This window comes from Bufo gargarizans, chromosome 5 (assembly GCF_014858855.1).
Source record: "Bufo gargarizans isolate SCDJY-AF-19 chromosome 5, ASM1485885v1, whole genome shotgun sequence".
Taxonomy (NCBI): domain Eukaryota; kingdom Metazoa; phylum Chordata; class Amphibia; order Anura; family Bufonidae; genus Bufo; species Bufo gargarizans.
This window is the reverse complement of record NC_058084.1, coordinates 250,936,694-250,956,511: the sequence shown is the minus strand read 5'-3', so window position 1 is coordinate 250,956,511 and position 19,818 is coordinate 250,936,694. Positions and strand designations below refer to the sequence as shown.

Sequence of the window (19,818 nt, the reverse complement as noted above, 5' to 3'; positions counted from 1 at the left end):
TGGTACTTCGATAATCAGTAGAGGCACTAGGGGACTATGGAAATATGGCTGTGGGGTAGTTATCTGGCAGTTCAGGCAAGACTTACAAAACTATTCCACTTCTTTGAATATGCTGGGGCAGTAAAATCACTGTACAAAACGATCCTGAGTTTTCTGCAAGGTGATCCCCGAGAACGTGTTGGTGGGCTAGATCTAACACAAGCTTGCGAAAAGCCTTGGGAACCACCAACCGTTCAATAGGCTCACCCCGTAGTTGGTTTACCCGATACAGCATATCCTGAGGAACCACAAAACGGGGAAACACTGACTCAGGTTGTTGTGGTTCACTATCTACTATTAACACATTTTCCAAGGCGCAGGATAGGGTTGGGTCCCGATGTTGGGCGGTACTAAAATTATCCGCGGAGGCATTGAGGTCTGAAAATTCAAGACCCGGCGGCAATTCCTCCAAGTTTCCCACCAGCAAACTTAGCGGGGTTGTCTCCCACTCTTCCACCAAAGTGACGGTCACCCCTACCATTGGCCCTTTGGTCTCAGGTTCACAGGGTTTTAGTCTCCCCCCTGATCCAGGCCACTCTGCTAGCGTTACCCCTGTCTCATGGGTATCAGGCACTCTCATTGCAGACCACAGTGTCGGGAAGACCAGGAAGTCTCTACCTATTATGAGTTCATAATGTAGATTTGTGACGATAGCCACCTCATAGGTCCATCTACCGGCCACCATAGTTAGAGACACCAGCACTGTGGGGTAGTCTTTTAAGTCTCCGTGGATGCATATCACCCCGACTTTTTGGCCAGTATTCTTAGGGGACTGCACCAGTGTAGCCCTTACTAGGGTCACCAGACTCCCTGAGTCCAGCAGAGCCTCCGCCGGAGTGTCTCCCACTTCTACCTGGCACAAATGATCTAGAGACTCTGGGGTACCTGTTGCACACAGCCTCCTGGCATATAGCAACTGACGGTATCCATGGTTAATGTCCATGGGCTCAACCCGATGGGGACAGTCAGCCCTTACATGGCCAGGCTCCTTACACTGCCAGCAGATTATCGGAGCCAGGTACATCCTGGGCGGGTTTTATCAGCTAAAATCTGGGGTGGAGACTTTAGATTCCTAATAGCTTCATAGCATTCCACCAGGTCCACCATCTCAAGGGCATTGCCAGGAGACACCTGACTGATCCAGTGCTGGAGAGAGTATGGCAAAGCTTTCCAGAACATATCAGCTAAACTATGATCCAGCATAGCATTGGGTTTCAGCATGTCAGGCTGTAGCCATTTTTGCAAGAGGTGAAGTAAGTTATAATACTGGGGTCTTGCAGGCTTAGCCGGGTTGAACCCCTACTGATGCTCCCGCTGGACCCGGACCAAAACATTCACCCCCCAGTCTTGCCAGAATCTCACCCTTGACTTTCTGGTAGTCGGCTGCTTGATCGTCCGACAAGTCGAAATATACCCGCTGGGAATGCCATGAACGGAGCAATGACCTCAGCCCACTGGTCAAGGGGTAGCTTTTCCATGTTGGGGTCATCTTAGGAATTGCAGCACAGACTGCTTTCCGGGCATCGTGGATGCTCGGAGTGGCTCCTGCTGTCTGCAAAGCCATCACTTGTTGGCTGGTTAGTTTCCTGCTGTTGCTTATTAGCCTCGCGTTGCTGCAGGTTTGTCTCTCTCTGCTCCATATTAGCCTTCATGAGGGCCTTCACAACAGCCTCCATTTTGTCGTGGGGCACTGGTTGTAATACAGCTGGTTTAATGTACGACATACAACCATGCCTGAAAAATGCAGAAACAAAAAAAAAACGGCATTCACGCCAGCCTCACTGCTAATGCACGCATCCTCCACCAATTGTAGGGTTTCGCTCTAGTAGACAGGATTTGCGGATGCAGTATAGAGGCAACAACAAGTTCTTTGGATCAAACTGTTCAGTGTTTTGTTCACACTTCATGCAAGTGACATAAGCAAACAAAAAGACACTTTGCGGTGTTGGTCGTTATTCACACCATGCGGCAATTCTGCCTCAAAGAGTCCTTGACCATAGCAGCAACAACCTGTTTTCACGCAAAACAGGTAACAATCCTTCATCCAGACACAAGATCCCAGATGCCAACACAGAGACCTGGCCTCTGAGACCAGCTGCCTATTTAAGGACAGCCAGGTGCGCCGAAACCTAGACCAGTCCGGTCCAATACTTGACCTCACCTGGCTGTAAGTCAGCCCAGCAGCACATGCTGGGAGGAAAATACCTATTTTCCCAGACAAAACCTCTCACTGTGTCACTATATAATATATAGCTGATTTTATCTGCCAGATTTACAGTCTAGTATAAATGCTGCAGTTAGTCCACAATCTAGAGTAGACCTGTTGGATGGGACTTTTGGGGAAGTAGAAGCATGTTGGAAAGGGGCAGCATGGTAGCTCACTGGGATACACAAGGATGGTAGTGGTTCTGTAAGGGTTCATGGGAGAGACAGAAGTGGGCAGGGCCCACCTTCTCCACAGGCACAAAATCCCTTGAAGGTTATGTGTCCCAGTTCCCTCATAGAGCCTTTGGAATCTTATAAGCAAGGAGGCTGTTGCAAACCACAAATCTGAACATCCATGTCTTGCCTGCACAGGACATAGGCAGCAGCTTCAGAAACAACCCCCACAATTTAAGAGAGAGAGACTGAAAATTTACTGACTAGAGTCATCATTAATCACAGGTGCTGTTTGCAGTACTCTTCCTTACACACACATAAATTTAGCTTTCCTTTATTTATACCTTTAAAGAGGACCTTTCATGGTTTTTATTTATTCTAGATAAATACCTTTACTTGCTGCCACCCTGCCTGTTTTTTTAAAAAAAAATATTGCTCCTGCGCCCCGCTGTGCCCCCCTGTAGTTTTCCCACTCAGTATGTTAATACTGAGCATCAGTACAGGGAGGAGGAGACGCCAGGGTTTTTTTCAATAGGTGTTTCCTTCTCCCTGGCTGTGCCACAATCCAATCACAGCGGAGAGTGTCACAGCCAGGGAGAAAAAAAAAATCTCCTTCTCCCTGGCTGTGGCGCTCTCTGCTGTGATTGGATCGCGACACAGCCAGGGAGAAGGAGATGCTCATTGAGAAACCCTGGCGTCTCCTCCTCCCTGTACCGATGCTCAGTATTAACATACTGAGCGGGAAAACTACAGGGGGGCAAAGCGGGTCGCAGGAGCGATTTAAAAAAAAAAAACAGGCAGGGTGGCAGCATTAGCGGGGGGTACCCCACAAGTAAAGGTATTTATCTAGAATAAATAAAAAAACATATAAGGTCCTCTTTAAGGGCTCATGCACACAACTGTATGTATTTTACGGTCCGCAAAACACAGATCCGCCCAAAAAATTGGATGACATCATGTGACGTCCATGTTTCATCCATTTTTTTGAGTATCCTTTGTAACAATGCCTGTCCTTGTCCGCAAAACGGAAAAGAATAGAAGATGTCACTTTTTTTGCGGAACAGACTTGCAGAACATATGGCTACGGAATGCACATCGAGTAATTTCAGTTTTTTTGCGGCACCATTGAAATAATTGGTTCCGGATACAGACCAAGCTAAAAAAAAAAAAAAAAAAATGGAACTGACAGGCACAAAAATCTGTTTATGTGCATAAGCCCTAAAGATGCACATTCCCTGCCTCTACAAACAAGCAAGTTCTTGGAGGCCCAGGGACCAAGGATTAGGAGTATTGGTGTTTTGTTCATTCCCAAAAATTGCTCTGTATAAGGGCTCATGCACATGACCGTATGTATTTTGAGGTCTGTAAAAAATGGATCCGCAAAAAATACGGATAACATGCGTGTGCATTCCGTATTTTGCGGAACAGAACAGCTGGCCCTTCATAGAACAGTACTATCCTTGTCCGTATTGTGGACAATAATAGGACATGTTCTATTTTTTGAAGAAAGGAAATACGGACATATGGAAACGGAATGCACACGGAGTAACTTCCTTTAGCTTTGCGGACTCATTGAAGTGAATGGTTTCACATACAGACCTAAAAAAAAAAAAAAAAATGAACGGATACAGAAGGAAAATATGTTTGTGTACATGAGCCCTAAAGCAAATGCTTATTCATTGGATGATCACATCTTTTATGTGGCACATAAAATCCTTATTCGGCAGAAGCACATCATTCTGTGTTAATAGGTTGTGCTGCTTGCAAGCAAGGAAACTGTATGTGGAAAAATGAGCTTAGTAACGATTGCAAAGACAAAAGAAAAAATCAGTCAGCACATGCTGTGTGCGTTGCCATGGCTGAAAATAAAAAAGGAAGAGCTAAAACAAACACAATCACTTCCCTCTCCTGATCTGGCTGTAAAACATAATGACACCCTCAGAAGCATCCCCTGGCATAAACCTCAAACTCGCTTTCTCCAATGATGCTCCAAGACCAAGAGTGTTGAACGCCTATGGAAAAAAAAAAAAAAAATCATACATTTCCTCCATTACAAATATATGCTGACAACTTACAACTATGATTCCCTCACTATCTAATAATCCCCAAAAAACTCTGACACTTTTTACTCCCTCATCTGTACTAAAGTGCAGGCGCCTATTATAGAGCCCTGTGCTGAAGATTTGGCCACCTACAAAGTCATCATTGATCCCTTTCACTACTGCACCTACTCTGGTTCACTTTCCACAATTGACCCAGTCACAGAAGAAGTCTCCAGGATCCCCTCTTCTTTTTCTCTACTGACCACATGCACTACTGACCCTACTAACCTACCTAAACCTATATCTCCCTCTCAGTGTGTGGCACACTTAGCATGATGTTTTACACGTTCTTTCATTCACCGCTTATTTAAATTCATACTAATTCATGCAACCTCCACCTCAAAATCCCTTCTTTCTTTATGTGGAGACAACAAAAACTCTCACTGTTGACCTTATCCATTCTCATCTGGATTACTGTAACTCATTACTAATTGGTCTCCCCCTCATTAAACTCTTCCCTCTCCAATCTATCATGAATGCAGTAGCCAAATTCACCTATCTGTCTAACTGCTACTCTGATACCTCCACTCTGTGCCAGTCATTGCACAGTACAGGAATCAATTTAAACTGCTCATTCTCACCCACAAAGCAATCCATAGTGCTGCACCCCCTTACATCCCATCTCCAAGACTTCTTACGAGATGCACCAGTTCTCTGGAATGCCCTACGCCAAGCAATTAGGTCAGGGGTCAAGTCCTGGGAAAAAAAGGTGTGGGAACTCACCCAAGATCCACTGCCACCCTGCCCCCCCCCCCCCCCCAAAAAAAAAACAAAAAAAAACAACAACCCAGAAATAAACAAAAGCTGGAATTTGTGCTATATGTCTGTTCAGGCATAATTTGTCTCTTTCATATTACAAGCTCCCCTTATATATAATTTACTTACAGTTCTGAAGACTCAGGAGTGCTGGCTGGCTTGGCCTCAAGAGTGTTGGCTGGCTTGGCCTCAGGGGTGCTGGCAGGCTTAGCCTCAGGGGTGCTGGCAGGCTTGGCCTCAGGGGTGCTGGCTCGCTTGGCCAGGCAGGAGTGTGGGAGACTGTGAGGCCTTTTTTCTCCAAGCTGCTCCGGAAAAAATATATTTTTCATTACACCTCAGGTCAGACCACCAATTAGACCCCCAATGTTAATCAGACCTCAGCTAACAACCCCAATAAGATCCCCTATATTAAGACCCCAATAAGACCTCAGATCACACCTAAGCTCAGACCCCAATATGAATGACTCCCAATCAGACCTCAGATAAGAGCTCCATGCCTCATAGCAGTCCCCAGTAGCCTTATAGCAGCCCCCAGTAGCCTCATAGCAGCCCCTAGTAGCCTCTCATCAGCCCCCAGTGCCTCTCCATCAGCCTCCAGTGCCTCTCATCGGCCCCCAGTGCCTCTCCATCAGCCCCCAGTACCTCTCCATCTGCCCCAGTGCCTCTTCACAGCCCCAGTGCCTCTCCATCAGCCCCCAATGCCTCTCACCAGCCCTCAGTGCCTCTGCATCAGCCCCAGTGTCTCTCACCAGCCCCCAGTGCCTCTCCATTAGCCACCAGTGCCTCTCACCGGCCTCCAGTGCCTCTCTATCAGCCTCCAGTTCTTCTCACCAGCAGCCCCCAGTCCCTCTCATCAGCGCCCCCCCAGTGCTCCTCCATCAGCCCCCAGGCCCCCCAGTCAGTGCCTATCCATCAGCCCCCAGGCCCCCCAGTCAATGCCTCTCCAACAGCCCCCAGGTCCCCCAGGCAGTGCCTCTCCATCAGCCCCCAGGCCCCCTAGTCAATGCCTCTCCATCAGCCCCCAGTCAGTGCCTCTCCATAAGCCCCCCCCCCCCAGTCAGTGCCTCTCTATCAGCCTCATAAAATGAAAAAATAAAACATTCACCCTCTCCTGCTCCTGGCCGCTGCCGCTCCTCTCCTCCTACGCAATGATCCTGCTGTCGGCTGTGCTGTGAAGGCTGTGCACAGCGTGACGTGATGTCCCTCATACCTGTGCTCAGCCCTGCACAGCGGACAGCCGAGGACCAGGAAGCGGTGAGTACAAAGCCTTCTCCGCTTCCTGGTCCTTTTGCCCGGCGTTAAAGACGGGCGGTCCTGAAAGGGAACGGAGTTCCTGCTATGAAAAAAGTGCAGGAACGCCATTCCCACACGTTCCCGCAGGACTCGAGCCCTGAATTAGGTCAATACACAACAACCATTGTTGTAGGCACTAAATCACATCACTAATCTAACTCATCTACATTCACTGCCCCTTCATCATCATTCTTCAGAATCTGATCCACCATCAGACATCCACAGACTGGTGACTGTCTCTTGCAGCTTCATATATACTCCTCTATTTTAATATGGCTGGACCATTGCAGAAAACACACTCTTGCAGACAGAGCCTAATCATCTTGTTTTAATTGTTGACTTGTTTGTTGCTATGTAATTTATGACTCTGTATATGAACCCTATAATTGTAAAGCACCATGGAATATGCTGGCACTATAGACCTAAAAATTATTATTGTAACAGGACTCTGCAAACATAGAATATATATATATATATATATATATATATATATATATATATATATATATATCAATGCTACATTTGCTCTACTTCAAAAGAAAAAAGACAAAGGTGCATCCTGTAAAATAAAGTAAATGTGGAGGTCCATGTTGCCTAACTAACCCATCCTATCCCTGAATTCAGAGGCCTGCTGGGACAAAGAAATGTAAAAGATAACAGTATCCATGAATTAAGAGGACAGTTGGCACAGAGAGGGGGTATAAAATAAAGTAGGTTCCCATCCAGAAGGAGATCACCTTGCCCTGGTAGAGGGGCACAAATTAGTTTGATCAAAATATATCTGCTAAGCACCTCATATTCATTTTGTTTGTTAATGTAGCATTAGCCGATATATTTTATATTTGCCGAGTGCCGTTGCATTGGGTTTTGTTTTGCTTTTACTCACTGATGAATGTAATTGCAGCTGATAAGCAGGGATTAAGCTACTTTCACACTTGTTCAGATAATACAACCGTCTGCATCTGTTCAGAACGGATCCGTTTGTATTATCTTAAACATAACCAAAACTGAACCGTCTTAAACACCATTGAAAGTCAATGGACGACGGATCCATTTTCTATTGTGCCAGACTCTGCCAGATCGTTTGGCTCAGTTTCATCAGACGGACACCAAAATACTGCCAGCAGCATTTTGGTGTCCGCCTCCATGGCGGAATGGAGACAGAATGGAGATGGAACAGAGGCAAACTGATGCATTCTGAGTGCATACTTTTCCATTCAGAATGCATTAGGGCAAAAGTGATCTGTTTTGGACCGCTTGTGAGAGCCCTGAATGGATCTCACAACCGGAAATCCAAAATGTCAGTGTAAAAGTAGCCTTAATCGGAAACTAACAGTAATTATTGCCTGCTCTTTTGGCCTATGCAAAGAGCCTTAATGTATAGGATTGGGTGCTTTAAATTTCAAAGGCCGATCCTTTAGTTCTGCGAAACAAGCCACCATTTCTGGCAATGGCTTTCTTCTCTCTCCCCATTGAAAACACATTGTCATAGATAAATCTTGACGAGTCCTGTTAATTTGGGCAGGATTATCTGACAGTTTAAAGGGCTTCTGTCAGCCCACTAAACCGTTTTTTTTTTTTTTTTTGGTTAATAATAATCACTACACTGCGAGCTCCCTATACATAAGCTAAATATTCATTTTGGTTCTGTAGATTTTGTTAAAAAGCTATTTTTATAATATGTAAATTACTTTGCTACCAGCAAGTAGGGCGGCTACTTGCTGGTAGCAGCCGCATCCTCAGCTCCTAATGACACCCCCTCCACTGTGTGATTGACAGGGCCAGGGAACGGGATCGTTCTCTGCTGGCCCTGTTTGAATTCAAAATATCGCGCCTGCGCCGTACCTGTCTTTAATCGGCGCAGGCGCACTGAGAGGCGGCCGCTCCATACTCAATGTGCCTGCGCCGGGTGTAGATGTGACGTCATCGGCGCAGGCGCATTGAGGATGGAGCGGCCGAGAGGGCGGCCGCCTCTCAGTGCGCCTGCGCCGATTAAAGAGAGGTACGGCGCAGGCGCAATATTTTGAATTCAAGCATGGCCAGCAGAGAACGATCCCGTTCCCTGGCCCTGTCAATCACACAGCGGAGGGGGCGTCATTAGGAGCTGAGGATGCGGCTGCTACCAGCAAGTAGCCGCCCTACTTGCTGGTAGCAAGGTAATTTACATATTATAAAAATAGCTTTTTAACAAAATCTACAGAACCAAAATGAATATTTAGCTTATGTATAGGGAGCTCGCAGTGTAGGGATTATTATTAACCAAAAAAAAACAAAAACGGTTTAGTGGGCTGACAGAAGCCCTTTAATGTGTGTGGTGTGAATATAATTCTACAGTAAACAAGCATGATCTTGAGCATGCAAGTTTATGAGAGAGTTGGGAGCAATAGTCTGCTAAACATCTTTCTTCTCTATGTCTATCAATGAAATCAACACAGGAAGAGCGAGATAGCTTTCAGTGTCCTCTTGTATGTACCTATTAACTAAATAAATAATACTATCAGGCTGGAACCTACAGGCCCTTCTATTATTCTCTTAAGGTCAGGACCTATTTGGCCCACTAAGGACATAGCAGTTTCTTTTTTTCTTTTTTTTTTTTTTTTCTCTAGTTGCTTTTTTTCTGTCATCGTAGATTAATAAAGTCTACTGTTTGTTGGACATTTTTTAATAGTAATTGGTATGAATACTGTGACATCAAATATATAGCTTTTGTTATTAGATGTTAGTGTTTTTTGCAATACAAACATATTATATGGATAAAAGAGCCATAGAATTTTTATTTTGACAACCGATGAGTTGATTTTTATTGGTCCTATTTTTGGGATACATCATTTACAGACTAATTTGATAAAAAAAAATGTTTTGGGGGGGTTGGAAGCAATAGCAAATCTGCCATAACTTTTTTTCATGGCAGACACTAAAAGCTATGTATATATATATATACAAAATTAACTTTATTTTATGTTTTTTTTTTATAAAATATTTTTTTATGAAAGAGGTGTTTATTTTTGGGAACGGGTGATGGCTTTTGCATTCTAAGTGCTTTGAATGCATCAGAAATGGTTAAAATAACAAAGAATCTTTACTCACCTCTACTAAACACTCACCACTGAATTTCTGGTTCCAGCTGCCCTGCATTTCCTGTCTCGGCTTGACTTGCCAAAAAATGCCAGAAAAGGCCTACTCAGGCAATCAATGATGTACAGGATATATAATGCATTAAGGCGTTAACAAGCACATATACTGATAATGATTGCTATAATAACAGTTGTAGACAGAATTTTTTTTAGGGTAACATAATATATGATCTGAGGTAGAGATGAGCAAAATTAGATTTGGCCGGCTCGCCGAATTTATTCGCATTAAATAAACCTGTTATTTCCTGGCTGCAGAGAGCCTTTATAGTGGTGTAGAACACTGTCTCTTACAGTAGCACGCATAGAGAGTCTACTGTGGTAGTGAAATAATACTGTGAGTCAGTGTGACATACAAATGACAGGCGTTGCTCTTAGAATCACTGCACACTTCACTTATTTGGGCAGTCACAAGGCCAAAACTGACCAATTAACTCAAGTATGAACTCAGTCTTATAGGTCGATGTTAGCGTCAAGAAGAAGTACACTCCTTTTACACCATTGTCAGCTGATTCCACAAAGATGTCTACAGAACCTGTTCTATTAAACGCTTATACAACTGGAGCTCCCCTGATAGAATGGAGATGGAGTCATCAGTAAGTTTGTGTTGATGTCACTGATTATTTTGTCCTTCCTCTGATCCGTCTGGACAATAACCCCCAAAAACGGATTCTGTCTGTTTAGCATCCGCCTTCACTTGGTCAGCATTTGGTCAGTAATCCATCAGCTAATGCCAACAAAAAACAGGAGTGGATCCAAAACAGAGATGACCGAGTCAACCATTCAAGAATCGCTGGGTTGCTGGTCAAGACATGACTGCTAGATAACACCGGGAGCTCAGGCCTCTCTTCGCAACTCCTGCTGCCACGCCCCCTTAATTTTCTGCGGCCTGCGCCAGAAACATTTAGGCCTCTGCCACTCCCTTGTGCAAAGCCTGGCACTTCTCTGTTTGACATACTGTTAGATCAGATAAATAATTAAAAAGGAAATTAAAAAACCCACAAAAAAGTCGGTAATTTTCTCAATTCACCACGCAACAGCTAATAAGCCCTTTTTTTCCACACTAATGCACGCCAAAAAGGGCTGTAATTTTCTCAGTTCACCACACAACGGCAAACACTTTTTTCGTGCCGTTAATGCATGCATAAAAGGGCTTTAGAACATATAACTGCACAGCTCAACGCCAAATATATTTTACTTTTGCCACTAATACACAACAAAAAGGGCTTTAGAACATATAACTGCATCGCTAAAGGCAAAAAGGCCCTTATTTTTTCCACTTATACACTCCACGGAAGGCTTTAGAACATAAAACTGCACCGCTGAACTGCAAATATATTTTTCTTTTGCCACTAATACACGACAAAAATGGCTTTAGAACATATAACTGCATCGCTAAAGGCAAATAGGCCCTAATTTTTTCCACTTATAAACGCTACAGAAGGCTTTAGAACATATAACTGCACCGCTGAATGGCAAATATATTTTTCTTTTGCCACTAATGCATGACAAAAAGTGTACAATTTTCGCACTTCACCTTACAATGGCTAATAAGCCCTTTTTCCACTAATACAAGCCAAAAAATGCTTTAGAACTTATAACTGCACCACACAACGGCAAATAAGACATATAAATATTTCCTTATAATAAACCCTGTTAATGGCTGTATCAAACAGCACTTGCACCCCAATAACAAGAACAGTTTGCTGGAATTCCAGAGCTGTATAATGGCAATTTGGGTCCCTAGTCAGTGCAGCAAGGTGTAATAGGATTGTACCTATTACCCAGCTGTAACCTCCCCTACTGAACCCTGATCAGCATAAATGCTGTGGAATGATTTCTCCCTATCCATTCCCTATACCTTAAATAATCTTTCCCTGAACTTGTAAATCTTTTTTTAGCACAATTACGTTTTTTCTAGCACTGTCCCTAGCGCCTGATGATGTCTCTCCCTGCACTAAGTACAGGGGAAAATGGCAGAATCCAAGATGGCTGAAGCTATTTATAGAAATGTGACATCTCAGGGCTGGCTGGCTGCTGATTGGCTGCATGCATGGCATTATGGTGATCCCAACTTCCTAGAGTTCCTTGATCCATGTCCTCACATGTGCAGCAGCCATTTTAGTAAAACATGTGATTTGTTACCACAAAGCAAATTTTTCCTGAAATTCGGATCGAATTCCACTTTGTCAACTTCGATTCGCTCATCTCTAGTCTGAGGACATGAATTAAAACTTTGATAAGCGGGAATTATTAGTTTTGACCACAGGGACTGCTGGGGTGGAGACAAAAATCTGTCACTCTTGTATGGGGATCCCTATGTTTCTGGCAAACTTTTATGGGCACTAATACACTCACCTAAAGAATTATTAGGAACACCGTACTAATACGGTGTTGGACCCCCTTTTGCCTTCAGAACTGCCTTAATTCTATGTGGCATTGATTCAACAAGGTGCTGATAGCATTCTTTAGAAATGTTGGCCCATATTGATAGGATAGCATCTTGCAGTTGATGGAGATTTGAGGGATGCACATCCAGGGCACGAAGCTCCTGTTCCACCACATCCCAAAGATGCTCTATTGGGTTGAGATCTGGTGACGGTGGGGGCCATTTTAGTACAGTGAACTCATTGTCGTGTTCAAGAAACCAATTTGAAATGATTCGAGCTTTGTGACATGGTGCATTATCTTGCTGGAAGTAGCCTTCAGCTGATGGGTACATGGTGGTCATGAAGGGATGGACATGGTCAGAAACAATGCTCAGGTAGCCCGTGGCATTTAAACGATGGCCAATTGGCACTAAGGGGCCTAAAGTGTGCCCAGAAAACATCCCCCACACCATTACACCACCACCACCAGTCTGCACAGTGGTAACAAGGCATGATGGATACATGTTCTCATTCTGTTTACGCCAAATTCGGACTCTACCATTTTAATGTCTCAACAGAAATCGAGACTCATCAAACCAGGCAACATTTTTCCAGTCTTCAACAGTCCAATTTTGGTGAGCTTGTGCAAATTGTAGCCTCTTTTTCCTATTTGTAGTGGAGATGAGTAGTACCCGGTGGGGTCTTTTGCTGTTGTAGCCCATCCGCCTCAAGGTTGTGCGTGTTGTGGCTTCACAAATGCTTTGCTACATACCTCGGTTGTAACGAGTGGTTATTTCAGTCAATGTTGATCTATCAGTTTGAATCAGTCGGCCCATTCTTCTCTGACCTCTAGCATCAACAAGGCATTTTTGCCCACAGGACTGCCGCATACTGGATGTTTTTCCCTTTTCACACCATTCTTTGCAAACCCTAGAAATGGTTGTGCGTGAAAATCCCAGTAACTGAGCAGATTGTGAAATACTCAGACCGGCCCATCTGGCACCAACAACCATGTCACGCTCAAAATTGCTTAAATCACCTTTCTTTCCCATTCTGACATTCAGTTTGGAGTTCAGGAGATTGTCTTGACCAGGACCACAAACCTACATGCATTGAAGCAACTGCCATGTGATTGGTTGACTAGATAATCACATTAATGAGAAATAGAACAGGTGTTTCTAATAATTCTTATGGTGAGTGTATGTAGCTGGTGTATTATTCAAGTGCTGGTACTGCCCTTTAATTTACATTACTCTGTCAATGCAACAACTGCTTAGAAAAAAAAAATGTGGCTCTTATTACCTTTATTACCTCCATTGAATACAGTGGTATAACTTCATGTTTGTAGAAACAGTGGCTGAGAATGTCCCTATGCCACAATATAGCTTACAATACTATGAATGATTTACATGACAGTGGTTACAGATGATTGTGCAATTTCTCTGCCCCAGAACTGTCTGGAATCAGTCCTGAAGCCAAGATTTCAAGAAGTGTAAAGCAATCTGCGGTGAGTGTGCCAACGTCCACTTAACCAAATGTATTTGCAGGAATAAATGAGTTCTGTTTAGTAATGAATTAGATAATCCTTTATAAACATCTGAATTCTGTTTTCTATGCACAGAAATCACTCTCTAGCTCTGTCCATCGTGGATACAAAATTCAAACTAAGTCATTTTAAGTCTTTGTTGCTTATGCCCTATATAGCATAAGTGTACTTTCTGGTTCCCGTTTTTTTTTAAATTAAAGTTTAAATTTAAAAAATGTATTTTATATAAAAAATGTATTAAATATAAAAATATTATAAATATATATATATATATATATATATAAATAATTTTAGTTAAACAAGCTCTATTGCTTCATCTTGAAAAGGTATTGCATTTCTACACATTTCTTACATTTCATTATGTTCTTTACCTTTAGATACAGTGTCACAATTTGCCTTTAGCAATAAAAAAAAAACATATTTACTGGCTGGGAGCACATGCATTCGGCATAGTTTAAAGCTGCTATTGATCTTGTTTCCTTTTCACTTTAAGCTGCTTGAAATACTGCACTATTTTCCTTTAGGTGCTCACTGCCCCGATTGACTGCCCAACAAAATCAATATGTTTTGTCAGAGTGGAAGAAAAAGAGAGGAACTGTGATCCTGTCTGCACAGCTGAATCCCTCACATGATTTAAGCACTTAAGATGAAGACTGTATAATTAAGTGGAGACTTGCACTCAAGTCTCCCATTGCACCAAGGCAGTTATTAAGATGAGTGAAACCTACTATCATTATCCAGTAAAGAGCGTGATGATTGGCTGCTCTGTGTCAGGCCTCTGGTGGCTCTCTTTGTCACAAATGCGAAAAGGAGAGTTTGCGTTCTGTCAAAACTGGCTTTGCCAAATGTTATCGTTTTAAATGCCGTGAAAGAGAGGGAGCTGGGCCTAGGGGTATACACAGACCCATATGCTGGTGACAGTGATACAAGTGTAATTCTAGACTATTAGAGTGACACATAAGATCATTTTTGCCCTAGAACATGAGACAGCTGAAGAGATTATGCAGGACAGGCTGTCACGCAATAAAATTTTCAGAAATCTGTTAACCCCAGATCTGATCCAGTGAATATTTTATTGCTTAACACTCTGAAAAAGCATATTCATTAACTACACACACACAGGCTGGTGGCTGAGGAGATTAAAGGTTAAGGAAATAAAAATTTGCTTGCCATCAAGAGTGAGAGAGAAGTAATCATACCTCAGCAATGCAGATTGTAATCAGTATGAGCGCTTTAGCTAAAATTAGGTCCCTATAAATAGCAGATTAAAATGTGCGTGGGCTGTCGAAGAAAAAAAATGACAAGAATTAGCTGTAGGAAAATGTTATGTATTGTATATAACACTATCTTGTAGGAGTCTAGCAAAATCATATGTACGTTTACCCCTCTTAGGAAGAAATGTAAAATGTCAATAAAACCTGTAATATTATTTAATATTATTATTTTTTTATTGTTTATTTTTTAGCTAGTAGAAGAATCATACCCTAAAAAGATGAAAAAGTGTAAACCAAAGCTCGCTTTCCTTCTGGATGTAATCCAGCACCAAAAGAGGTATACTACATTGTGGGCTCAGTGGAACCTTCATTCCCTGACCAAGCTCATTGTGGCACCAAAAGAGGTATAATGCAGTGTGTGCTCAGCATGCATGTGGAACCTGCATTCCCTGAATTTATTGGAGACCAATATGGCAACAGTAGTATTAAGTGTTAGATTCCTGTTCTAAAAAGATCGCCTTGGCGCTGGAGGACAGGCACAAAAGATTTTGTACAAAATGTATTTGCCAAGAATCTCACATTTATAATGTACTCTTAACATTAGTACATTCTCTATAGTTGCTTTCGCGGTTTCAGCCATGGTGATGTGCACCTGCGCACTGGGATGTACTGATTAACCCCCATTTATTTATTTGCAGTCAGCATTCTCTTAATGTTTTAGCTATTCAGTTTACCTTTCAGGTTACCTCTATCTTATTTGCAGAATTTTACATGGGACCCAGTGTAAGTAATACAAGCAAAATGAACAAAGAATGAACCAAACATATTTATATATTGGCCTACATAATAATGTACAGTATGTATTTTTATCTATCCATCTGTATACTGTAAAATCTATCATTTTACATATATATATATATATATATATATATATATATATATATGGACAAACTTGCACACATGTGTATACATAAATATTTATGTGGTATAGTATCCCCTGTAGAGTTTAATTAACTAGCTATAGCGGAAAAGATCACCCAAAACTGATTAAGTTAGGTGATTTACCTTGCCTATTAGCAACATTTTGAATGGGCTCATTATTCTTTTCATGCAAGATGTCTATGATTGCATAAGACAGCGTTTGCCCAACAATGTCAAAAAGGTCAGCTGGAGAAAACAACATGATATGCTTTTGCAATACTTGTAACATCTGATTACTGTATCCAGGGTGTAAGAGGAGCTCATGGGGGAAGGGACTCGTGCACTTGGAGAACAAAAGCAGCCCTTCTGCTAATTGACTGCAAAATTAGCCAGATTTCCCTGTGGGAAGCACACAAGACAGCAGCAGATGGAGACAGCTCGGACACCATGGCTAAAAAAGATCCTAAAAACGTGTTGTGAAGCTGCCCACAATTATGGTTCACAACACTTTCCTTGTTTAACACACCATAAGTAAGATGAACAAAGAAGGCAAATGACACAAAGGTCAAAAACTAACAATAATATTCAGTGTTTCAAAAAAGAAATAAATACAGGTAACAACTGCATTGGACAAAACAAACACTTCCAGGGCATGTAGGAAAAGGACAGAATAATAAATATCCCAACTGATCAGAAATAGTGTTATTTGATGACTCTTCTGTATTGCTGAAATATTCTTAGAGCTTATGATATATACTAATGGAAAATTAAAAAGAATACCTTGAATAATTAATCTGGTTGAGCTGAAATTGACAAAGTACAAACTGCTAGTGGTTCTCTGTCTATGATACCATAATCATGGTGATGTGCCCTTTATTTTGGGTTTTGCAGCAGGGAATATGTTGAGGTAGAGTCACATTACTGTGTTACATGCTGCCACTATGGCAAGGTAACGGTCATACAGATCTTGCATATCCTCCTACAGTATGTCATTCCAAGCTCTTTCAACTTGGACATGTAGTTGAGTCAAGGTGATTGTTGGCTGCGGTGCATGGGAGATCTGTCGCCCCATCCAGCCGCAGACATTCTTACTTGTGGAGAGATTTGGAGAGCGATCTGGCCAAGGGAGCTGCTGGATACTCTAAACAGCCTGTTGTGTAGTGTGTGAAATGTGTGGGCAATGATTATCTTTTTGGAAAACCAAAAACAGTAGGAATGGTTCCACAATATCCTGGACATATAAAAGGCTGGTCAGTGTTCTACAAATACAAGATCAGAATGGTCATAGTAGCTAATGGTGCCCTACATCATCACATCTGCTGCTGATCCTGTGTGTCTCCACCATATGCATGATGGCAATATGTGCTCTTCATCCCTCCTGAAAACTCTGATATGAACATAAATGGCAAACAAAATTGTTCAGTGATGAAAGAAGGTTCTGCATTGGTGCTCCAGTCCTTGGTGCAGCAGCCACATGACCCACATCAGTGAGTGTGATAGTGGATGTGGACTCATTATACCAACTAACTAGTTTGACTTTGGGCTAGTCCTAAGTGCACTATCTTGGTAACTAGAGATGAGTGAATCGAAGCTGACAAAGTGAAATTCATTCAAAATTTTTCCTGAAAACTGCAACAAATACGAATTTACTCACGCTTTGTGAGGCAAGGAACTGCCGGAAGGCGGGCTGACCAGCCAGGCCTGTGATGTCATAGGCCTATAAATACGGCGCCCATCTTAGAGTCAGACATTTGCCAGCGTTCAGAGTGCAGGGACAGACGTCCAAAGGCGCTAGGTAGAGCAATTGGAAAAACCTCATTGTGAAAAAAAACTGAAAAAATAATTTATAAGTGCAGAGAAAGAATAGGGAGGAATAATTTTACATCATCTTAGTGCAGGAAGAGATGTCAGAAGGCACTAGGGAAAGTGCCAGAAAAACGATTTACAAGTGCAGGGAAAGGATAGGGAGGAATCATTTCACAGCATCTTAGTGCAGAGAGAGATGTCTGAAGTCGCATGGGACAGTGCTAGAAAAACCTCATTGTTAAAACAAAAAGGGATTTACAAGTGCAGTGAAACATTATTTGAGGATCCAAATAGCCATTGTACAGCTCTAGCATTCTAGCAATTTGTTCTTGTTAATGGGGTGAAAGTTCTATGTTGAAAAGCCTTTAGTGGCTTATATCTGTGGAAAAAGAAAAATATATACGTATTTCACTTCTGCAGTTATTTGTTTTGAAAGAGTTTAGTCTTCTATTTCAGTACATAAAGGAAAAGATTATACGCACTTCACTGTTTCATTTATTTGTGAAAGAGTTAAGTGGCCTATTTCGATACAAAAAAGTTAAAATATATGCACATTTCACTTTTGCAGTTATATGTGGTGAAAGCGTTCAGTGTCCTATTTTAGTACAAAAAAGAAAAAAATATATGCACACTTCACTGGTGCATTTATTTATACTAAAAGCATTTACTTCCCTATTTCAGTACAGAAAGAAAAATATATACGCACTTCACTGGTGCAGTTATTTATGGTAAAAGCGTCTACTGGCCTATTTCAGTACAAAAATAAAAATATACTCTCGGTTCACTTCTGCAGTTATAAATGCTGAAAGTGTTTACTGGCCTATTTCAGTACAGAAAAAAATATATACTTTTAGAGTGTTTTAAATTGCTTTTAATTTATTTAGTTCAGCTAAAAGAGGAGGGGAAGAAGCCTAAGAGTTTCTGGCACAGGCAGAGGTAGAAGCAGAGTAAGGGGGCATGGCAGCAGGAATCGCAGCGAGAGGCCTGAGATCACAGGTGTCATCTAGCAGTGTATCTTGTCCAGAAACCCAGCAGTTCTCGATTGGTTATCTAGGTCATCCACTTCATCCCAAGTGACATCAGACACTCCCAACCAACAGTCGGTGGGTTCGTCAGACACAAACCTTAGTTGGCTTGGCCCGGGAGAAGGCCCTGTGCCCTCACCTGTCCTCAACCTGCCTCTGTCCTTTTCTGTTCCAGCCAGAGAAGTTATGTATGCTGTGGGCTCAGCACCACTATACAGTGAGGACAAGCTATTAGAGGACAGTCAGCAGCTACTGCCCAGCCAAGATCTGGAGGAGACATCCACTGCTTCCTCCGCTAGGCGGGAAAGTAATGATGAGGAGAGTGGCATGGGAGCTGGTGTTCGAAGCGGTCAGGCTTCTTAACCAGAAACCGTTGAGGAGGACATCAGTGACGTGCAGACACTATTCGATAATGAGAAAGCCATGGGAGGTCGGGAGCCAAATGTGTCCGTGGTAGACCACATGCTTCGCAGCAGCCTACCTGTCTGGGAAGTAGTGGTGCAGGGGTTTATGAAGGCAGCGGCAGTAGCAGTCAGTCAGTGCGGACTGTTGGGGGGAAAATCATCTACTTGGCATTGTGGCAGTTTTTTGTTTTTTTTTAAGCTGCCAGAGGAGGTTAACGTGGCCATATGTAGAATATATGGGCAGAAGGTGAAGCATAGCCAGTATGCCAGTTTTGGGATAACGGCCCTGTGTCAACATATGCAGCATCGCCATGAAGTGGCCTGGGAGAACTGTGGCTCTGATGTGGTGGTCCAGCTTGACGCAGCTACCGCTGCATCAGTGGCACGCACCCGGTTTCAGCTAGTCAAGGCTCCACCACCCCAGCCGATGGGAGCTGTCTGTTTTTCCCATCTTCTGCTGGTCCAGATGATCCTGCTCCTACTACTCGTCAGTCATTCCATCAGCGATTGCCAAGAGACAAAAGTATGTTTGCACTCATCCAGCGGCGCAGAAGCTGAATGTGCTCCTGTACAAGTTGCTGGCGCTGCAGTCCCTCCCTTTCCAAGTGGTGGACTCTGCACATTTCAGAGAACGAATGGCTTGTGCCGAGCCGAGGTGGAGAGTCCCAAGCTGTCATTTCTTTACCAAGAAGTCAGTACCAACCCTGCACATGTAGTTACAACAGAAGGTGGGCCAGTCCTTGAGCCTGTCGGTGTCTGCCAAAGTGCACGGCAGCGCCGACATGTAGAGCTTTAACTATGGTCAGGGACAATACATTTCCTTCACGGCCCAC

At 42.9% G+C, this 19,818-nt stretch overlaps 1 long non-coding RNA gene across 1 annotated transcript; it reads left to right on the top strand.

The window, feature by feature from the left end:
• Positions 1 to 10,159: 10,159 nt before the first annotated feature.
• Positions 10,160 to 15,005, top strand: LOC122938935. The gene is made up of 3 exons (XR_006390066.1): positions 10,160 to 10,296; positions 13,521 to 13,576; positions 14,140 to 15,005. It is a non-coding gene; the product is annotated as an uncharacterized LOC122938935 (long non-coding RNA).
• Positions 15,006 to 19,818: the final 4,813 nt, after the last annotated feature.